This window comes from Macaca fascicularis, chromosome 5 (assembly GCF_037993035.2).
Source record: "Macaca fascicularis isolate 582-1 chromosome 5, T2T-MFA8v1.1".
Classification (NCBI taxonomy): Eukaryota; Metazoa; Chordata; class Mammalia; order Primates; family Cercopithecidae; genus Macaca; species Macaca fascicularis.
In genome coordinates, this window is record NC_088379.1 from 125,743,578 (window position 1) to 125,761,043 (window position 17,466).

Consider the following 17,466-nt stretch of genomic DNA (forward strand, 5'->3'; position numbering starts at 1 on the left):
CCCTCTTTTTTTCATCTCCAAAACTAGAGCCTATGTTTATAAATGCACGTATCCTCTTTGCTCCATTTGAGAATAGGCCATTTCTTCTATAACACTCTTATAAGGTGTGCTCTAGAGCCCATCTCTACATTCATATACACATTGCCTTTTTGATCATCCTATATACTTCTATCATCAATCTCTCCCTCTCTACTCAGTCATCTCCATCAATATACAGACATTCACTAATATTTGAGTATAACATGATGATTAGAGGTTGATCTCTGGAGTCAGATTGCCCAGCTTCGAGTCCTGGATTCACCATTTGCTAGGCTAAGCTCCCTCACTTATAAGTGTGGATATTATTACAATATACCTTATAGCATCATTGCGGTGAATAAATGTTCTTATATGTAAAGTGTATACATGGTTATTAGCTATTATCAATGTAGTATTTCCACTTCTAAAAATTGCCTCACTTGACCACACAAATCATCTCAGTTACAGCCCTTTTCTTCTGCCCCTCTCCACAACTAAATTTCCCTACAGAGCTGTCAGCATGACGCCCGCAGGCACACCTCCCACACACCCTTAAACCCACTCAAATCTCATTTCTGTCCCCACTACTTCACTGGAATTTCTCTTTAAAGGCCATCAAAAATCTCTGTATTGCAAAAGTTAAGGCCTACTATTCTGTACTCATTAAAATTAATGTAACATGTCAACAGCATAACAGTGTTGAAAATATCCCTTTTGTCAACCAGTGTTTCTCACTTGGCTTGCATGACAACACATCCTTTTGGCTGTCTTCCTACCTCTCTGGCTGCTCTATCTCAGACTTTTTAAAAAATCTCCTCCTCTACCTAATTTCTAACTTTCACATAATGAAATTCCTCTGCTCTCTATACACTTTTTACAAGGAGATTGTTTCTACATACCAGTTATATTACAATGACTTCCAAACTTATTTCTCTAACCAAGGCATTTCTTCTAGAACTCTAGATCCATATATTAAGCTGCTCAACAATCCAAAGGTAGAGAAAACTTAACATGTTCCAAAACTAAGCTTTGACTTCTGTTCCATTCTGCATCTGTTCTTCTCCTAGTCTTTGTCAGAGTAATAAGGTAACCACACAGCTGCCCAAACCAGAGCTCTGGGTATCATGCTTGATTTTCTCTGCCTAACCCAGATACGAATTAAAGCTCCAGGTAAGTACTTGTGTACATATGATTTATTGAGATGATGCTCTCAAGCAAAAGGCAATGAGAGAAGCAGGATAAGGCAGGACAACAATCTAAACATGTTCTCAGGTGGAATCTCCCTGCAGTCTGATCCCATGGGGAGCTCTGGAGCATACCTTGCTCTCATATTTGCCCCTACCTCAGTCAAGGTGGCTGACCTTAGTTACCACCATGTAAACTTCTTATTGGCTTCAGGCTTCCCTACAGTGGGGAGGAGGCATATAACTTCCCATGGAAATCTGCTGCCTTTCTGCAGAGGACAATTATCTGGCAAAGGAGACAACTGTGATCTTTACCTGCCAGCAGTGAATGCAATTGAGGGTGCATATCTTGGCCCAGTAAAGGGCGACTGACTGGGCAAGATAGCAAAAGTATGCAATGCAGCTTACCCTTGCACCACCACAGCATATCTGAGCTGCATTTGGTGTGGAAATTACAACTGTTACTCATCATCTCCTTATCCATCACCACCACTCACTCTTCTTTCGTCTCCCTTGTAACTAGCACCTCTTCTGGGTTAGGTGGTTTACCTAGTAGAGTAAACTCAACCCTCATCTGTGTGGGGTCTGAGGGTTAGGTCACGGTGTCCTTATTAGGCCATAGTTGCCCTACTTGTGCACTTTCAGTTTAAACTGCAAGGCAAAAGCAAAAGATGCCTCTGTAGAATACTTAAGTGTCAAATACTTTCCTCCCTGCCCTCATTATGCAGCAGCAGTCCTACCTAGCCATAATGAGGGGGCAAAACTCTCTTGCTAACATTGGTAACTCCTTTCTTTGCCTGTTGACCCCCTAGTGTGAAGACCCTAGTGTGATCAGATGACAACTGCAGCTTTGAGTTTAAAGGACTATCCCCATTATGTTCCCCATGTAAGCGTGCCCCTTTAGGAAGCCAGGGTTTTCAGTTGTGGCCATAAGAAGTACAAATCCCTCAAGTTAGTCACTGAGAGAGGTGGTGAGGGGTCCACTTCTACCTTCACTTCTTGGTTTCTGTACTACTGTGTTGTATCTGATGGAAACGTAAGATTATATACTGGTCACGGTTTAGGGAGTATACTGCATCCTAAAAAAGAGAACCTAATTCCTGAAGGCTGTCATCTCAAAGTTTCCCTCAGCTGTACCTTCAAACGGTTGTCCTCATGCTCTTTCAGGCTGATAGCTTTTGTTCAATGCAGTGTGTAGTGGACCCAGTTGCCTGTGTCCAGCGCCTCACCTCCTTTGATTGAAGACAATGTTATATGGGATGCCATGTTAGTAGGTCAGGCACTCTGTGAGCCCTTAATTGTTAGTTCCCGGCTGAGGTGTGGTGGCTAGAAAAGGCAAACCCATATGTGGAATATGTATAAATCCAAGTTAGGGTGAATAATTGCCCATTCCAGAGTGGAAAGGGTCTTATATAATCAACTTGTCACCAAGTAGCTAATCTCCCTGAGCAATGACATTGTATCAGAGGCACAATGTTGGTTTCTGTTTTTGGCAGGTTTTATGCTTAGCAGCAGCAGTAGCTAGATCAGCCATGATGAAAGGGAGCCTCAGGCTGTCTCTTTTACCCCGAATACTCTATTCATAAGTCCTTTATGCAAGCATGAGCGTGCAAGCACCACCTCTCTCAGTGTTGGCTGACATCTGGTGACAGAATAATCCTGTCTCATTGATTATTAGTAGCTCTTCTGCAGTGGACACAAATATACAAAATAAACATCATTACACTTTGTGCCACACTTCCATAGATCCATGGGTCCACATGCCTCTCCCTCAGACCTCCTTATCCCTAATATTCCAATGTTGCCTCTTCCAGGCCTTTGACCAAACAAACCAGCTAAGCCACTTGGAACTGTGTATGAGTTGGTATATATGTATATATCTAGCCACTTCTCTGACAAAACAAAGTGGTTTATCAGCCACACTGCCCAAAGTACTATCATTGAGGGGACCTCCCTTACCGCAGTCTTTTCTTGACTGGGGATATAAAGCAGTAGCACTGTATTTCTCACTTGCCTCCATATATCCAGCTGTCAACTAAGCTTGGGTTTTTCCCTCCTCCTTCAGCTGGTTATAGGGGGACTCCTGAGGTCACAGCAACGAGCCAAGGCAGAAAGCTTATATCTGTTTTCTGCACCTGATCCAGCTCAAATCTGGGTTTCCCACTCCCATTTCAAGTGGATCATGCTGGTCTAATCAGACCTTAAGAAATGTCCTAATTCCTTGAATCCAATCAGTACTAGTAATACAATTGTAATGTACTTACACACATACATAAGGATGAATAATCTCTTGTATGCTAAAAAAAAAAAAAGCCTGAAATTCTGAAATTATTTCAGACATTCATAATTCAGCTACAGATTCTTCAGAAATATAAAAATATTTCATAAAATTGATGCTATGTTAATGTAGCAATGTATAACATTATCAATATTAAATATTATGGTAGGAATAAAATTATTTAAAAATTCATTAGAAATGGAAATGACATCTCCCTAAAAAAAAAAGTGCCATCTAGGATTGTGGTTATATCTTTTAATTTTTTTCAGGGTCCAAATATAATGTTTCCTTATTTTAGGCTTTAGTTTTGCAGTGGGTGTTTTGCTACATGAATGTGTACTTTCTCCTTGTTTTGATGCAAAGTGAATTTCATAGAATAATCCGGGACTATTATCTAGTGAACTTGGTTCACTTAAACAGCATCATTCAAATGGTGCTTTACATAATGAATGCAAAGTGCTGCCAACTTTGTAATCTGAAACTGCTAACTAGCCACTTTAAAGACACTGATCTTGATTTTCATGGCTTTTCAAAAATAAAGGAGAATCCTAGAGCTAACCATGCTTAGTTCAATTCACTACTATATTCATATGAAGAAATGCAAGTTCAGAGGCAGCAACTGACTTAAGCAAGACTATGGTCACAATTGGTGCCAGGATTTGCAGGGCTATGGAAAAAAATTTAAAAATATTGAGAATTGAGAGGTTAAATACAAAAGTAAAGAAACTTTTCTACAGAGGGAAAAAGAAGTATTTTCCAAGTATATCAAGTTATAAAATGAATGTAGAATCATTACTATTACTACACTTATTTTGTAGTGTATAAACCCGGCAAAGGTTAGCACTTTTAAAAAGTTCCCCCTCGTATAAAGGAGAAAATGTGTTTTTCAAAATTTGAAGCCCAGAAAGAAAAAATGAAACAGAGTAGGGCAGATTCAACCCACATTTCTTAGCCAGGCAGATTGAAAGAAAGTGGCAAAGATTTTCAGGGTAATTTTCCATCCATTGATTTTTAGTGGCCAGCATTACTATCTGGATCGCATAGTGTTATCTCATCTTTGTTCAGCTTCCTTGTCCCTACCAGTCAATTAGTCAAGTGATTTTTTTACCTTCTGAAAATGACATGAAATATTTAAACACAGCCATTCAGATTTTTCATTATCTTGAATTTTGTTGTTGTACTTTCAGCAGATCAAATTGGAGAACACTTCTATCTACAAAAAGCCAAGCCATTATTTTCAAAATAACATTCAATGTGGATGGAATTTAGTTTGAGTTGAGAAATAATGTTCTGTAACTTTCAACAGTGGAACAGAAGAGTAGATCTGTTTTTCGCTCCTTGAGTTAAACATATTTCCACATTGCTCTTGCTGCTTGAGATGCCTGATGGCAACATGTCAGTCATTTTCTCAGGTAACTCCTTATACCGTTTAAGCCTCGTGAATCACACGGCTCCATCAGCTTACATCATGTCAAGTAGCATGTCAGCTGGAACTTTGTCTAAAAGTTTACAACAGTTTCTAAACTAGCCCCAGTCTATGCATCAGTAAACAAACTACAAGTGAGAAGAAAGATAATGGAAAATAGTTTGTTCTCAATATCGACACATTAATTAAAAATAAAATGTCTAACTTGTTAAGTTAGAATGTTTTCTTTTGCAAGACTTTTAACATTTTTGGTCTTTTTTTTTTTTGTAATTACTTCAATAACTAAAATCACAATACATTTTGAGTGTTTATGGTGTGCCAGGTGCTGGTACTTCACATATTATGTTATTTATTCCTCTGAGAAATCCCTTAGGAAGTCTGAACTTTCTAAGTGACCTGCAATGGTTCACGCAGCTGATTGGCAAAGCCTGTATCACATCCCTGGACTAACCTACTGCACAGCCTGAGCTATAAAAGCACTAGGCTGTGTGCCCTGATGTCTCTGAATATAATTTCAAAAACATTTGAAGTAGCCTCTTATTATTATATGGAAGCTTAGGTGACTATAAGAAGAGTGTTTATGCCTTAGTTATTCATTTTGGCTTGAAGTCCTTAAAATAAGAGTAATAAACTGACAGGTCACAGGCCATATCCAACCCATATATGTACTTTGTTTGGCCCAAGAAATGCTGCAAAACTGGTAAATTTGTGATGACTATTTTAAAATATAAGAATATTTATAAAATCTTGATTTCTGGCTTCTCTTGAAAAATCAGACCACCTATCTTAAATACAGGAAATTATCACTTAAATGAATGTACCGATGTTTTACAGCTACATTTATGAGAATGATGAGAAAATATGACAGGTACTTAATAATCTGTCTACTCTTTTGAGGTTAGAGGATACTGTTAGTTTTGCCACTCTGCATTCTTTTTTTTTCTAAATGTGCAGATCCAACATACATTGATCAGAAGGCTGGATATGTTATGAATTTTAGAAGTAACTTTGCATACTGGGATGTTAGGACTTCAAATGATTAGTAACATTTGCTTTTAATTAAAAAAAATTATTCATTTAATAGTTGGGCGATTAAAAAGTACCTCTGTAAAATGAAGTACTGTGGCTTCACTTTCTATAAGTAAAAACAGTTCCATTAGGTGGCTCTCTGTTATATCAGAAATCAATATGTTCTGTCTAATTTGTCTCTGTTATTTCCAGGGTCAGGTTCCTTCATCTTCAATTACTTAGTCCCACTGTGATATACAACAGAGTCAAGTGTTATAGCTATTACTCAGAACGTCTGTTTCTTAAGAAGTAATACAGGGTACATAATATCCTTAAATATGCCCAGCCTTCTCTAACTAAGACAAATTGTTTAAAGCTTCTATAATATCAAAGATTCAGAATACCAGATTTCAACCTCCTCCCAAAAACAATTCATTAAATCTTAGAATGCATAGGTTAGTGCCATATCATGGCAAATAATAAAATATTTCAAGAGCTTGATGGGAGAAGTAGGACTAAAATGGTAAATTTAAATATTTTAATGGATTGCAAACTACCATTCTCAACAATCACTATGCATGCACATACATAAACACATTCAACTGCTCACTACATTATGTATGCATATGTGACACATACACATAAATACATTCATACACAACTGGTTGTCTAAAACTCAGATTTACAAAGCTCAGAAAAGTACCAAGAAAAAAGAGAAGGCATGACAGGAGATATCTCTGAGTCCATAGAAGGGAAGATAGAAGATCAGGGTGCTAAAATTATATGCTCAATGAATATAAACTAAATGATTTGTATATCTTAATATATCCAATGGTATCATAACTAAATTCTACCTTATGCTCCAGCTCCCTCACATGAGCCTTCAGACCATAATGAAAACATATTGATTCATAGTTTATACTTAATTTCAATGATACTGGAAATTTAATTTCTCATATCATAGCAAATTGGAAGCAGTGCTCACAAGTCCATAGCTACCTTAAGTAGTCATACTGTCAACGGAAGATTGACCATGGGAAGAGATAGAATTATTTTATATAAGAATATAATAAAAATCTGACACTGGTTTTAGCACATAATGCATAAGAAATAAAGAAAAACAAACCAAAAGAGTTACATTTTTAATTGTATTACTTCAAAACATACACATACTCACCCTGAAAAATTTACTTGTGTGGTTTTCCCAAAAATGCTAAGTATATGAGACGTTGCTTCATTTAATTTTCTTTATTTTTCTATGTAGTATATTTTAGTATTCAGGTGTTACTTGATTACTGTTTTATGGTTACCAAATTATAAAGAGCTATTTGTAACCCATATTTTAAAGTATTCTCTTAAAGACTACATAGCCATCATGAATCTTTTAGAGTACAATGATTCACTAAGCAGTTGGTATTTTAACTTTCATGTTGCTCTATGGCAAATACTTACAGATATATTTGAGTATCTTATTGTCATTCTGCATAAAAATTCCAATTTTCAGTTAAATTATGCCACATCACTCAAAAGTAAAGATAAATTAGGAACATTATATCATTTTAAGAAATATTCTGTCAGCAATAACAGTATTATTAATTCAAGAAAGTAGTGAAAGTTCATGGTTAAAGAGGACACATACTTTGAACAACTAAAACCATTTGTGTTTTTTGCAAAGTCTTTCATGGTAAAATCAGAACAAATATTTGTTAGGGAAGACGACGTTAACGATGACTTATAGTGGTGTTCAGGAGCAATCAAAACTAGAAGATTCTAAGAAGTCAAAAGAAAAGAAAGGAAGTAAAGAAACTTTACTCCTCAAATTGGAAGTAAGAACTTATTTGCTGAATGCTTATCTTAACCCACTATCCTAAGACTTTTGTTTGCATAAATACAAACACAGTATAAAATGAATTGGTTTTGAACACCTGTTAGACCATAATTAGATTAAGCAATTAATACAATTCTTTTTTAAATGTGATGAGAATTAGTGAAAATAAATATGTGGAGGCAATTTGTAAGGAAATATAAAAGTTTTACTAAGCTATATATTTATTTTATAAAGTATTATAAAATATTCATCTTAACTTTTATTGTGGTATTTATGTACACTTTCACTTAACATATTTTGTTAAATCAATGAGTGAAGCACAAAATGCAGAAAATCTCTTTTTTTCTCAATGTTTTTATACTAAACACATTGCCTGTGCTGATTATATGGTGCTATAGGCTGAATGTTTGTTCCCCTCCTGAATTCAGACATTGAAGTTTAATACTCAATGTGATGGCATTTGAAGGTGGAGTATCTGGGAGGTGATTAGATAATGAGGGTGGAGCCATAACTGTTATCTCATGTTGTATAACAAATTACCATACAATTTAGTGGCTTGGATAAGTACTTGTATTATCTCTCATGGTTTCTGTGGGTCAGAAATTTGAGAGCAATGTGGCTGTATGGTTTTGGCTTGAGAGCTCTCCTAAGTTTGCAATCAGGTAAAAGTCATTTGAAGGCTTGACTGGATTGGGGGATGCCCTTTCAAAGTGTCTCAGTCACATGCCTATTGGTCTCAGTTCCTTTCCACCTAAGCCCCTCCACAGGTCTCCTTGAGTGTCCTGACAATATAGTGGCTGTCTTTCCCTTAGCCCAGGACATAAAGATAGAAGTGGCAGTGCCCCTTTCTCTGGACTCCCTTATTGGCGCTGTGTTGGCCTGGGTGCGATAGCTTCTCAGTTAGTCACTAGAGTTCTCAGAAAGGCAGTCTGGTCCATATAGTGTTGTTATCTCTGTGTCTTTGTGGGGGAATGCACACCTGAAATTTTGCCCACCATCTTGCTGCCTGTGTCACTTTTCTAACCTCTCTAGCTACAAAAATGTTTTTATAAGTATTTACTAATTTGAATTTAACTTTCTTGGAGGTCTCTTGCCTTAAGGACACTGATAACTATGTAAGAACAATTTATACCAGAATCAGAATATTGCCAACAAGTGAACTACATAAAGTTGTTTATAAAAGAAAATGTGAGATCAGGCACAGTGGCTGACTCCTGTGATCCCAGCACTTTGGGAGGCCGACGCAGAGGATCTCCTGAGGTCAGGAGTTTGAGACCAGCCTGACCAACAAGGTGAAACCCCGTATCTACTAAAAATACAAAAATTAGCTGGGCGTGGTGGCACATACCTGTAATCCCAGCTACTCAGGAGGCTAAGGCAGAAGAGTCACTTGAACCCGGGAGGAAGAGATTGCAGTGAGCCGAGATCTTGCCACTGCACTCCAGCCTGGGCAACAGAGTGAAACTCCGTCTCAAAAGAAAAAAAAAGAAAGAAAGAAAGAGGGGACAACTTGTCATTCTTTATAGATGGTTCTAACTTGGTGTTAGTACTGCTGAATATTCTATCTCATGGACCTCAGGAATAAGGGGAAGAGACTAGAGATAATGTTTATGCTTTTATTCAATAAAGATAAAACTATATTGATATTATTACCTAAGCAAGTCTGTTTCCATGTTCAGGAAAAGGCATGTCAAGTTGTGTCTTCAATAGGGTAAACACAGATAGTGTTCAACCATCATGTTAAATAGTAAAATTTAGGCCCAAGGATATTCCTTCATGACTTTAGGCCTTGTAGAGGTTCATATTTGATTTCATATCAGTGAGATTTTATTATTTATCAGATTCTCTACTGTCACACAAAAATTAAAATGCTTAACTTTTTGACCTATTTTCTTTATTTGTCCTAAGCAAGATTTAAGTCTCTGTTTTGTTGAGGCAACTTTTTAATATTTAGGATAATGGGAATTAATAGACACATGGATAATATAAAACTACAGATTATCAATATTTGTAGTTTCTATCAGTAAAAAAATATGAGTTCTTTGACCCTCATCAACTATGTTTATTTGCCCTGGAAGAAGTCACGAAAAAGTGAAGAGGAGAGATGAAAGAGGGCAGAAATGAGGAATGAAGACAGAGAAGGAGGGAGAAAGAAGAAAGTGAGAGAGAGGGAGTGATGGGAGGAAAGAGAGAATGAACAAAGAATAAGTAACTAAGGAAATAGGAGGAAAAGAAGAAGATGAGGCAGAATGCAGGGGTATCAAGAAGATTCGGTTATACTACTACCAACAAAAACTGCAAGAAGTTACAGAGAAATATCCCATACCATGATGTGTTATAGGTAGCATAGGACAGTAGATAGAGTAGATAGTAGTAGAACATCAACCATTATTCTGGGTGATCATTCATTGGTTCATCTTTTGAATGTAGACTTAGTGCAAGGCATTGTGACATGTATGGCTATAGAATTAAGAAAATACAAAAAAACATTTCTTATTTCGATTCAGCTATATCAGTTTTAGGGGAAGAATGGGCTAATAATTTGACAACAAACATTTTGAATATATCTTTACAGATGATTATTGAAGAAAATCAGTATTATAAAATTGAAGAAATATCACGATATTTATCAGTCATTTCTTTAAGTATTTTACATTCATAATATGGCAAAAATGAATTAAATGTCAAAATATTCAGGATAAAATTATGGAATACATTTTCATGCCACACAACAAATGTAGGGCATTATACTTATTTCAATCGAAACCATGTTCCAACTAAGCCTTCACTGACACATTTGAATCACATTTGTCTTGTTAATGCATCTTTAGAAAACATGTCCAGTAAGTTGCATTTAAACACATTTTTTTCCCACATGGGGATTTAAAATATAATGCAAAGAAGAGTAATTATGCAAACAAAGACTTTTTTTCTTTAAGTTGAAGGCTATATGGGACCATGTAAGAAGCGTCTACAAACTCTATTCACCCCGTGAAGAGCCAGAACTGGCTGGGCTTGCAAAAAAAAATAAGGGCTTGTGCTCATGAGATAAACTGCATTACCTAACACTGTGTGTACTGTAAATGTGGGCAGATAATGTGGGGTAGAAACATGATTTCATCCATGGGGCATATGGTAATTATATCCACATTAAAGCGCTTTGGCTAATCAGACACACGCACACATATTTGCTGCTAACGGGGTCCTTCTGACACCAAGAGATCCTTCACAGATCTGGGCTCCTCAGTATATTTCTCTCTATGTGCAACTCCTACCTACGGGGCTGCTGTAGCTCTTCTTAAATGACTTCTCCTCCCCGCAACTCCGTGCACAGAAGGTTACAACATAAACACGGCACCAGAACAGAAGTTTATAGTTTCAGGAGAGGAAGTGAGTCTGGCAGTTTTTATCAACTATTGTTTCCCCTGAGCGTAGTCTGAAGTGGCCACTTTTGAGTGTTTATCTGGTATGGTCCATGACATAAAATCCTAGAGTTCCACAGAATTAGTGGCCCAAATTCAAACAAAAGATAGACTTTGGGTGTTGAGCCACCCACGAGGTTATATTAAGTGCTTTCTAGGTGCTGTACTCCACGCTGAGTATATAAATGTGTTTTCTCTTTAAATCCTCACGACAGTCCTGCATGATATAAATAATTATCTGTACCAACAGATGAGAAAACTGAGGTTCAGATAGGATAGGTAACTGGCCTAGAATCAGTATTCAAACCCTGGACAGTCAGAATTTATGCTCTTTCCACTGGATTCTGGGCCATATTCAGAGGTCATAAGAACTGCAAAAGTAATTCTGCCCCCACCAAAATATGTAATTCAAAACAAAATAGTGCTTTTTAAAACATCACAAAATTACCATGTAAGTTGAAATTTAAAATACCTCTATTGTAGATCTGTGTTTATAAAGTCTTGGATAAATTCATTGAAGGTGGGCTTTTAAAACTCTATTTCCATTTAGTTCCCCTGTTTGCTGGTGCCCTGAGTTGAATACATGGCAGCCTGATGGGAAGTCTGGCATCGAATTCTCCCATATTGCTGCCTTAGAGGAAGATATCTTAATATGCTGCTTATAAGACAAATAATCCTGATCCTCATATGCTCGCACTGGGGTTTTAGGCTTTTCCTGCCTAAAGAGTCAACTAAAGTCGCATTTGGTGTGCTTATTTTGATGCTCGCCCAGATCCCTGTGGGTCTTAAAGAGATTAAGCCCTCCTCATAGCCAGATTGTTGGTATTTAATGCTCCATTACTCAGCCTTCTGCAGGGGCGCAGAAGTCAGGTTGGCAGAACTGTTCCTAGGGAGCGAGTAACGTAGATACAAGTCTGGTCTCAATGCTCTCCAGAGCCAAATGTGTCAGGGTGACTCCTAAATAGGAAACACGTGCTTTCCAGCAAACGTGAGGTGGAAAAGTCCATACATCAGACATGTCTTCATGTTTTGTTTGGCCATTAGGGGATTAAAGGCCAGATGATTTTCACAAGCACTGTGCCATGTGCCCCTTTTCAAGCTAAATGCTGACAATCAATGTATTTAGTGGTGTCGGAAGACAAGGTTTTTGCATTTCTGCACATCTTACAGAGGCACTGACTCCCTTTGTTCTGGATTATCATTTCAAGAATGTTGGTTGAGCAAACAGTGTGGAAAGAAAGAAATAACGTCTCCCTCCAGAGTAATGGGCACGTTTGATTACTATCCAGTATAATAAAAACAATGTCTCCCTGCAGAGCTAAAGCAGGCAGACCTACTGCCCATTATAAAAGATTTTGGTTCTCTAGGGTCAGGATTCCTCTTTAATAAAACAACCTAGTTCTTGCATAGGTGCCACCTTGCTTTCTTCACAATGTCCCATATGACTTGGAGCTCAGGAATCAGTACAAAAATGATGATATTGGCTATTGTTATTGCTGTGAGTAATAAACTTTTGTCTTGGACACAGGAGTCTCAGGTCTTCTACTCACATTTATGAAACTCACAGGCTAACTTGGTACCTTGCAAGTAGGGTAAAATCTCAGACCTGTCAAAGTTTTTGACAGGCAGTTTCAGCCCTTATCATTTTATAAGGGGGTATGTATATGTTATATGTTTGAATGTGTGTGTATGCAGTTTTTTAATCTACCTGTGAGTCTATGTGTTTATGTATAATATATCTATATTGTTATGTACAAGTATATGTGAAAAATCTTGTTGAATAATTTGTAATGTGACAGTTGGATCTTCATCATTTGAAAAAAAGTGCCTACTTCTGCATAACCTACCTATAAAAACATAACTGAGAACTACATTTATTTCCTTTAAGGGTGTATTTATCTTTATAGGTGCAATTATTACCAATTATCATAACAATAACTACAATAACTAGCCCTTGGACTTCAAAGAAAATAAAACAATTGATGTTTTTGTAAAAATTATATAGCACGTAAATGCCCCTTCAAATTGTGCATTAGCAAATCTGTTATAATTTTAAGTCTTAGGCTTTTTTTGCTTGTCTTAAAAAACAATTTGGTATAGTGCTATGAGTGGTAATAATAAACACAATCATGGTATTTTAGAATAAGGACAGTGAAAGATATCTATTTTCAATCCCTATCCAACACCTGAATCCCTCTCTATAATATCACCGAATAGTAATTTCCCAAATACTCAAGTACTATCTTCAGTATATTTGTTTCTCTGAATTTCACACCTGATTTTGCTTCCATTGGAATCAAATTTCTGATATAGATTCCAGTATCAGAACCGACATTTTTCAGCTTGGTGACTTGTGAAATCTACCTAACTCTTTCAACCTCAGTTTCCTCACCTGTATAATGGGCATAATGATGGTTGCTTCATTGTCTGATGTGGAAGTAAAATGAGCTTTCACACATAGAAAGTGCTAAGGAGATGGAGGGTACAGCCATTCCCCACCCTCATTTTATACCATATCTGCAGGTGACAGTATTGACATGTCCTAGTGTTAAGGTGATAGTTGGGTCCAATGTGCACCACTCTGCAATGTACCTTATTCCACCCAAGTTCAAATTAACACAGCCTTGGTCATAACACTCTGTGGTTGTAGTTTTTGGTTCAATTTTGATTTGAAGACACTATGATACTTCTGCATGGAAAATGGGGTCTTTAATCTTCGACAAGTTATTAAGTTGATGTTAAGACCCTCTACCTGATTGCCTTTGTTCAATATGACAGTAACCTTACATGGCATCCTAGGTTTCTAAGATTGCAAAAAAAAAATCTCATAATTTATTAAAGTTAGGTTTAAATTGTTACTAAAAAAAATACCATTCACATTGTAGAGCTATTCACATTGGATACTTAGAATCTTACCAATGCTTTATACTTGACTATATTTTATGTATTTCAGATGTGAAAAAGTCTATATTTGAGTGCATCCTGAACCTCTTACATTTTTTGAATATGTATCCTCAATAAATATTCATGCATTCACTAGATACATATATACCCTACTATATTAATGTTACATGTAGTATAAAATATATAAAACTAAATTTTGAAGAAAGGAGTTAAATTTGAAGTACAGTATTAAGGTTCTAATTTACTAACTATAGTTAATAATGCTGCCTATAAATCCTGATTTCAAGTTATCTTCTTGATCATTTCAAATTGCCGTGACCATTATCTCAAAAGATTTGATTATTGTTCTTATCTTGCAATGTCATTGACAAAGAGATGGCAGTAGGAATAAATTCAGCATTGCTCTTTTCTTTGTTGGTTGCTTTTGGTTGTATTACTGGTATTATCGTTAATCATGATTTCCCTATAGAGATTGATTTTTATTTTTTAACTTTTATTTTAAGTTCAGGGGTACATGTGCAGGATGAGCTGGTTTGTTACATAGGTAAATATGTGTCAAGGGGGTTTGTTGTACAAACTATTTCATTAGCCAGGTATTATGCCTAGTATTCATTAGGTATTTTTCCTCCTCCTCCCATCCTCTGCCCCGGTGTACATTGTTCCCCTCTCTGTGTCCATATGTTCTCATCATTTAGCTACACCTTGTAAGTGAGAACATGTACTATTTGGTTTTCTGTTCCTGTGTTAGTTTGCTAAGGATGATGGCATACAGCTCCATCCAAGTCCCTGCAAAGGACATGATCTCATTCTTTTTAATGGCTGCATAGTATTCTGGGGTGTATCTGTACCACATTTTTTTAATCCAGCCTATCATTGATGGACATTTAGGTTGTTTCCACATCTTTGCTATTGTGAATAGTGCTGCAATGAACATACACATGCATGTGTCTTTATAACAGAATGATTTACGTTCCTTTGGGTATATACCCAATAATGGGATTGCTGGGTCAAATGATATTTCCGTCTCTAGGTCTTTGAAGAATTGCCAAACTGTTTTCCACAATGGTTGAACTAATTTACACTCCCACCAACAGTGTAATGCATGTGTTTATTTTGTGAGGTATGGTAATCCAAACTAGATAATAATTCATCTATCAACTTATCTACAGTGCCTAGCAATATACTGAAACCAACAGAGTGAGGATGCCCCAGCCAAACTCTGCATGCTGTGGAACTCTCACCGCAACTTAATGTGACACGTGACCTTATCATCGCTTAAGTAAGGGGATTTGTGTCGATCACTGTATTGAAAATTAACAAGGCTCATTCTCTTTCACAGTTCAAAATGAACTATTGATAGAAATTATATTTTCTTCTTGAAATCCCAGTGGGTGAATCCTGTTTCTTTGAGCTTGTTTCTGAAAATACGTGTTGTGTTGTATTACTCAGGGAGAGCTTCTTTAATCCGGTGTGGAACTTGGAACTGTGCTGCATATGTGTAGGATGACACCTTTTATAAGAAGAGAAATGGCTGAACAGTGGTTATATCATCTTTTGAGAGGGAGGACACTGAATACTAAGGTTACATGTGAAATAGTGGGAGCTGCATGTCCTGCAGTGCAGAGCCAGTAAAGGGCATACATACATCATTGCATTTCACCAAATCAGACAACTAGTTTGGACATTTCAAGCTAACAAATAAACCTCCTAGGAATCTAGTTGAATTATGGAGCCCATCTACATTGACAAAATGGACTGCAGATAAATTAGCACTCTCATCTTGTATCTAGGGGGACTGCACTTGTTACATTAGGTGACACAACACCGCATGGTGAGAAACCAGAAAATGAATGGTTTCTGGAGTGTTTCACGGTACATGATTTGTCCCAGAAACCCTTTATGAAGCACCCCTCTGAGAAGCAATTTATAACATGCATTAATTCAGTAGTAGCTGAGCAAAAATGAACAAGATTTCCCAGGGTGCTAAAGTTCCAGATTGTTTCTCAAAGAATCACATCAATTATTGTCACTTTTTTTGTCAGCTGTGAACCATGATTAATTGGAGACATCCAAATTTCGGCATGTCTTATGTCACAAACTTCTTTGCTTCCCATCTGTTTTGTCCAATGTTAACCAACAAGTTCCACCTATATCCTGTCAAAGCTAGGAAAAATGTCTTAAAATGGGTTGGAGGGAAACACTGAAGATGAAGGAAATAAGGATACATAAATGAATGGCTAAAACAATGATTTAGCAGAAAGGCAGCTTTGAAGCATTCAAAAGAGAGACCTTATTGAGTTCTATTTTCTTCAGTAATGTATAAAATACAAAGACCTTCTGCTGGCTAATCAGTTTACATGGAGATGTTGAGTCCTGTACCCACTAGAATCAGAAGCATTCAGATTACTTTACCTCCAATAGAAATTGATAAATGATTGACCAAATAATGTAAAATAATGTAAAAACATTAATGGGAATGAAAAACTAATATGAAGCCTCTTAGCAGAATGAAACCTTTTTTATTTATTTATTTATTTTTGAAACAAGAAAATAACCCTGCATTATCCAGCAGATGATACATGGAAAATACTTGTCCATCCCAGGCTTTTTGAGGTTTCCGGTCATTTAATACTCTTAACTAACCCCCATCAAACATGTTCACAAATAAAATCCTTTCTAAGCCACCTAAATCCTTTTTGGAAAATGGAAGGTTTATTTAAAAAAAATAATAATAAAGACGCCATGCTTTGCAGCCCTATATCAATGTTTACTCTTGCTAACGTGTATCCAGGGCACTTGGGTCCCAAGCCCTGAGCCTCCAGGTGGATGACCTGATGCTATGCAGAGGCTCTGAGTTTCGCTAGGTGCTTATGGTATTTCCAGAATTGGTGGTGCCCCCATAAGATGCAACAAATGGACTACCCAAGGACAAAACATATTTCCTAGGACTTTTGTGCATTTTGTTTGATGGAATTTGATATTTTTAGCAATACATAAAAGAAATAGTGAAATTAGCCCTCAAAGATTTCTCAGGTCCTGGAATAAAGTAATCAAAATAATCATTGTTAATATGTGAGTTGACACAGTTGATATTCAAGGGAGATTTTATTTGAAACACACTGAGGTTTTTAAATGATTCGGACTAACTTTCGGCCTTAGGGAGCTGAGCAAATTGCAACTGATCATGGGCTTAGAGCAGGAAGAGACTGAGGCCAAACTCTGCACAAGATGTGAGTAAGTTAGTTACAATAAAAGCTAATAAACAATATTTAATAAGGCTCTATCTCTTAGAATTATGAGTATTAAGAAGTTTCCTGTTATTTTTAAATGTGCTATATTTAAGTGGAAGGGAAAAATAGTGTCTCCCTCCAGGGTAAAGGGCAGGTTTCCCCGCAGGG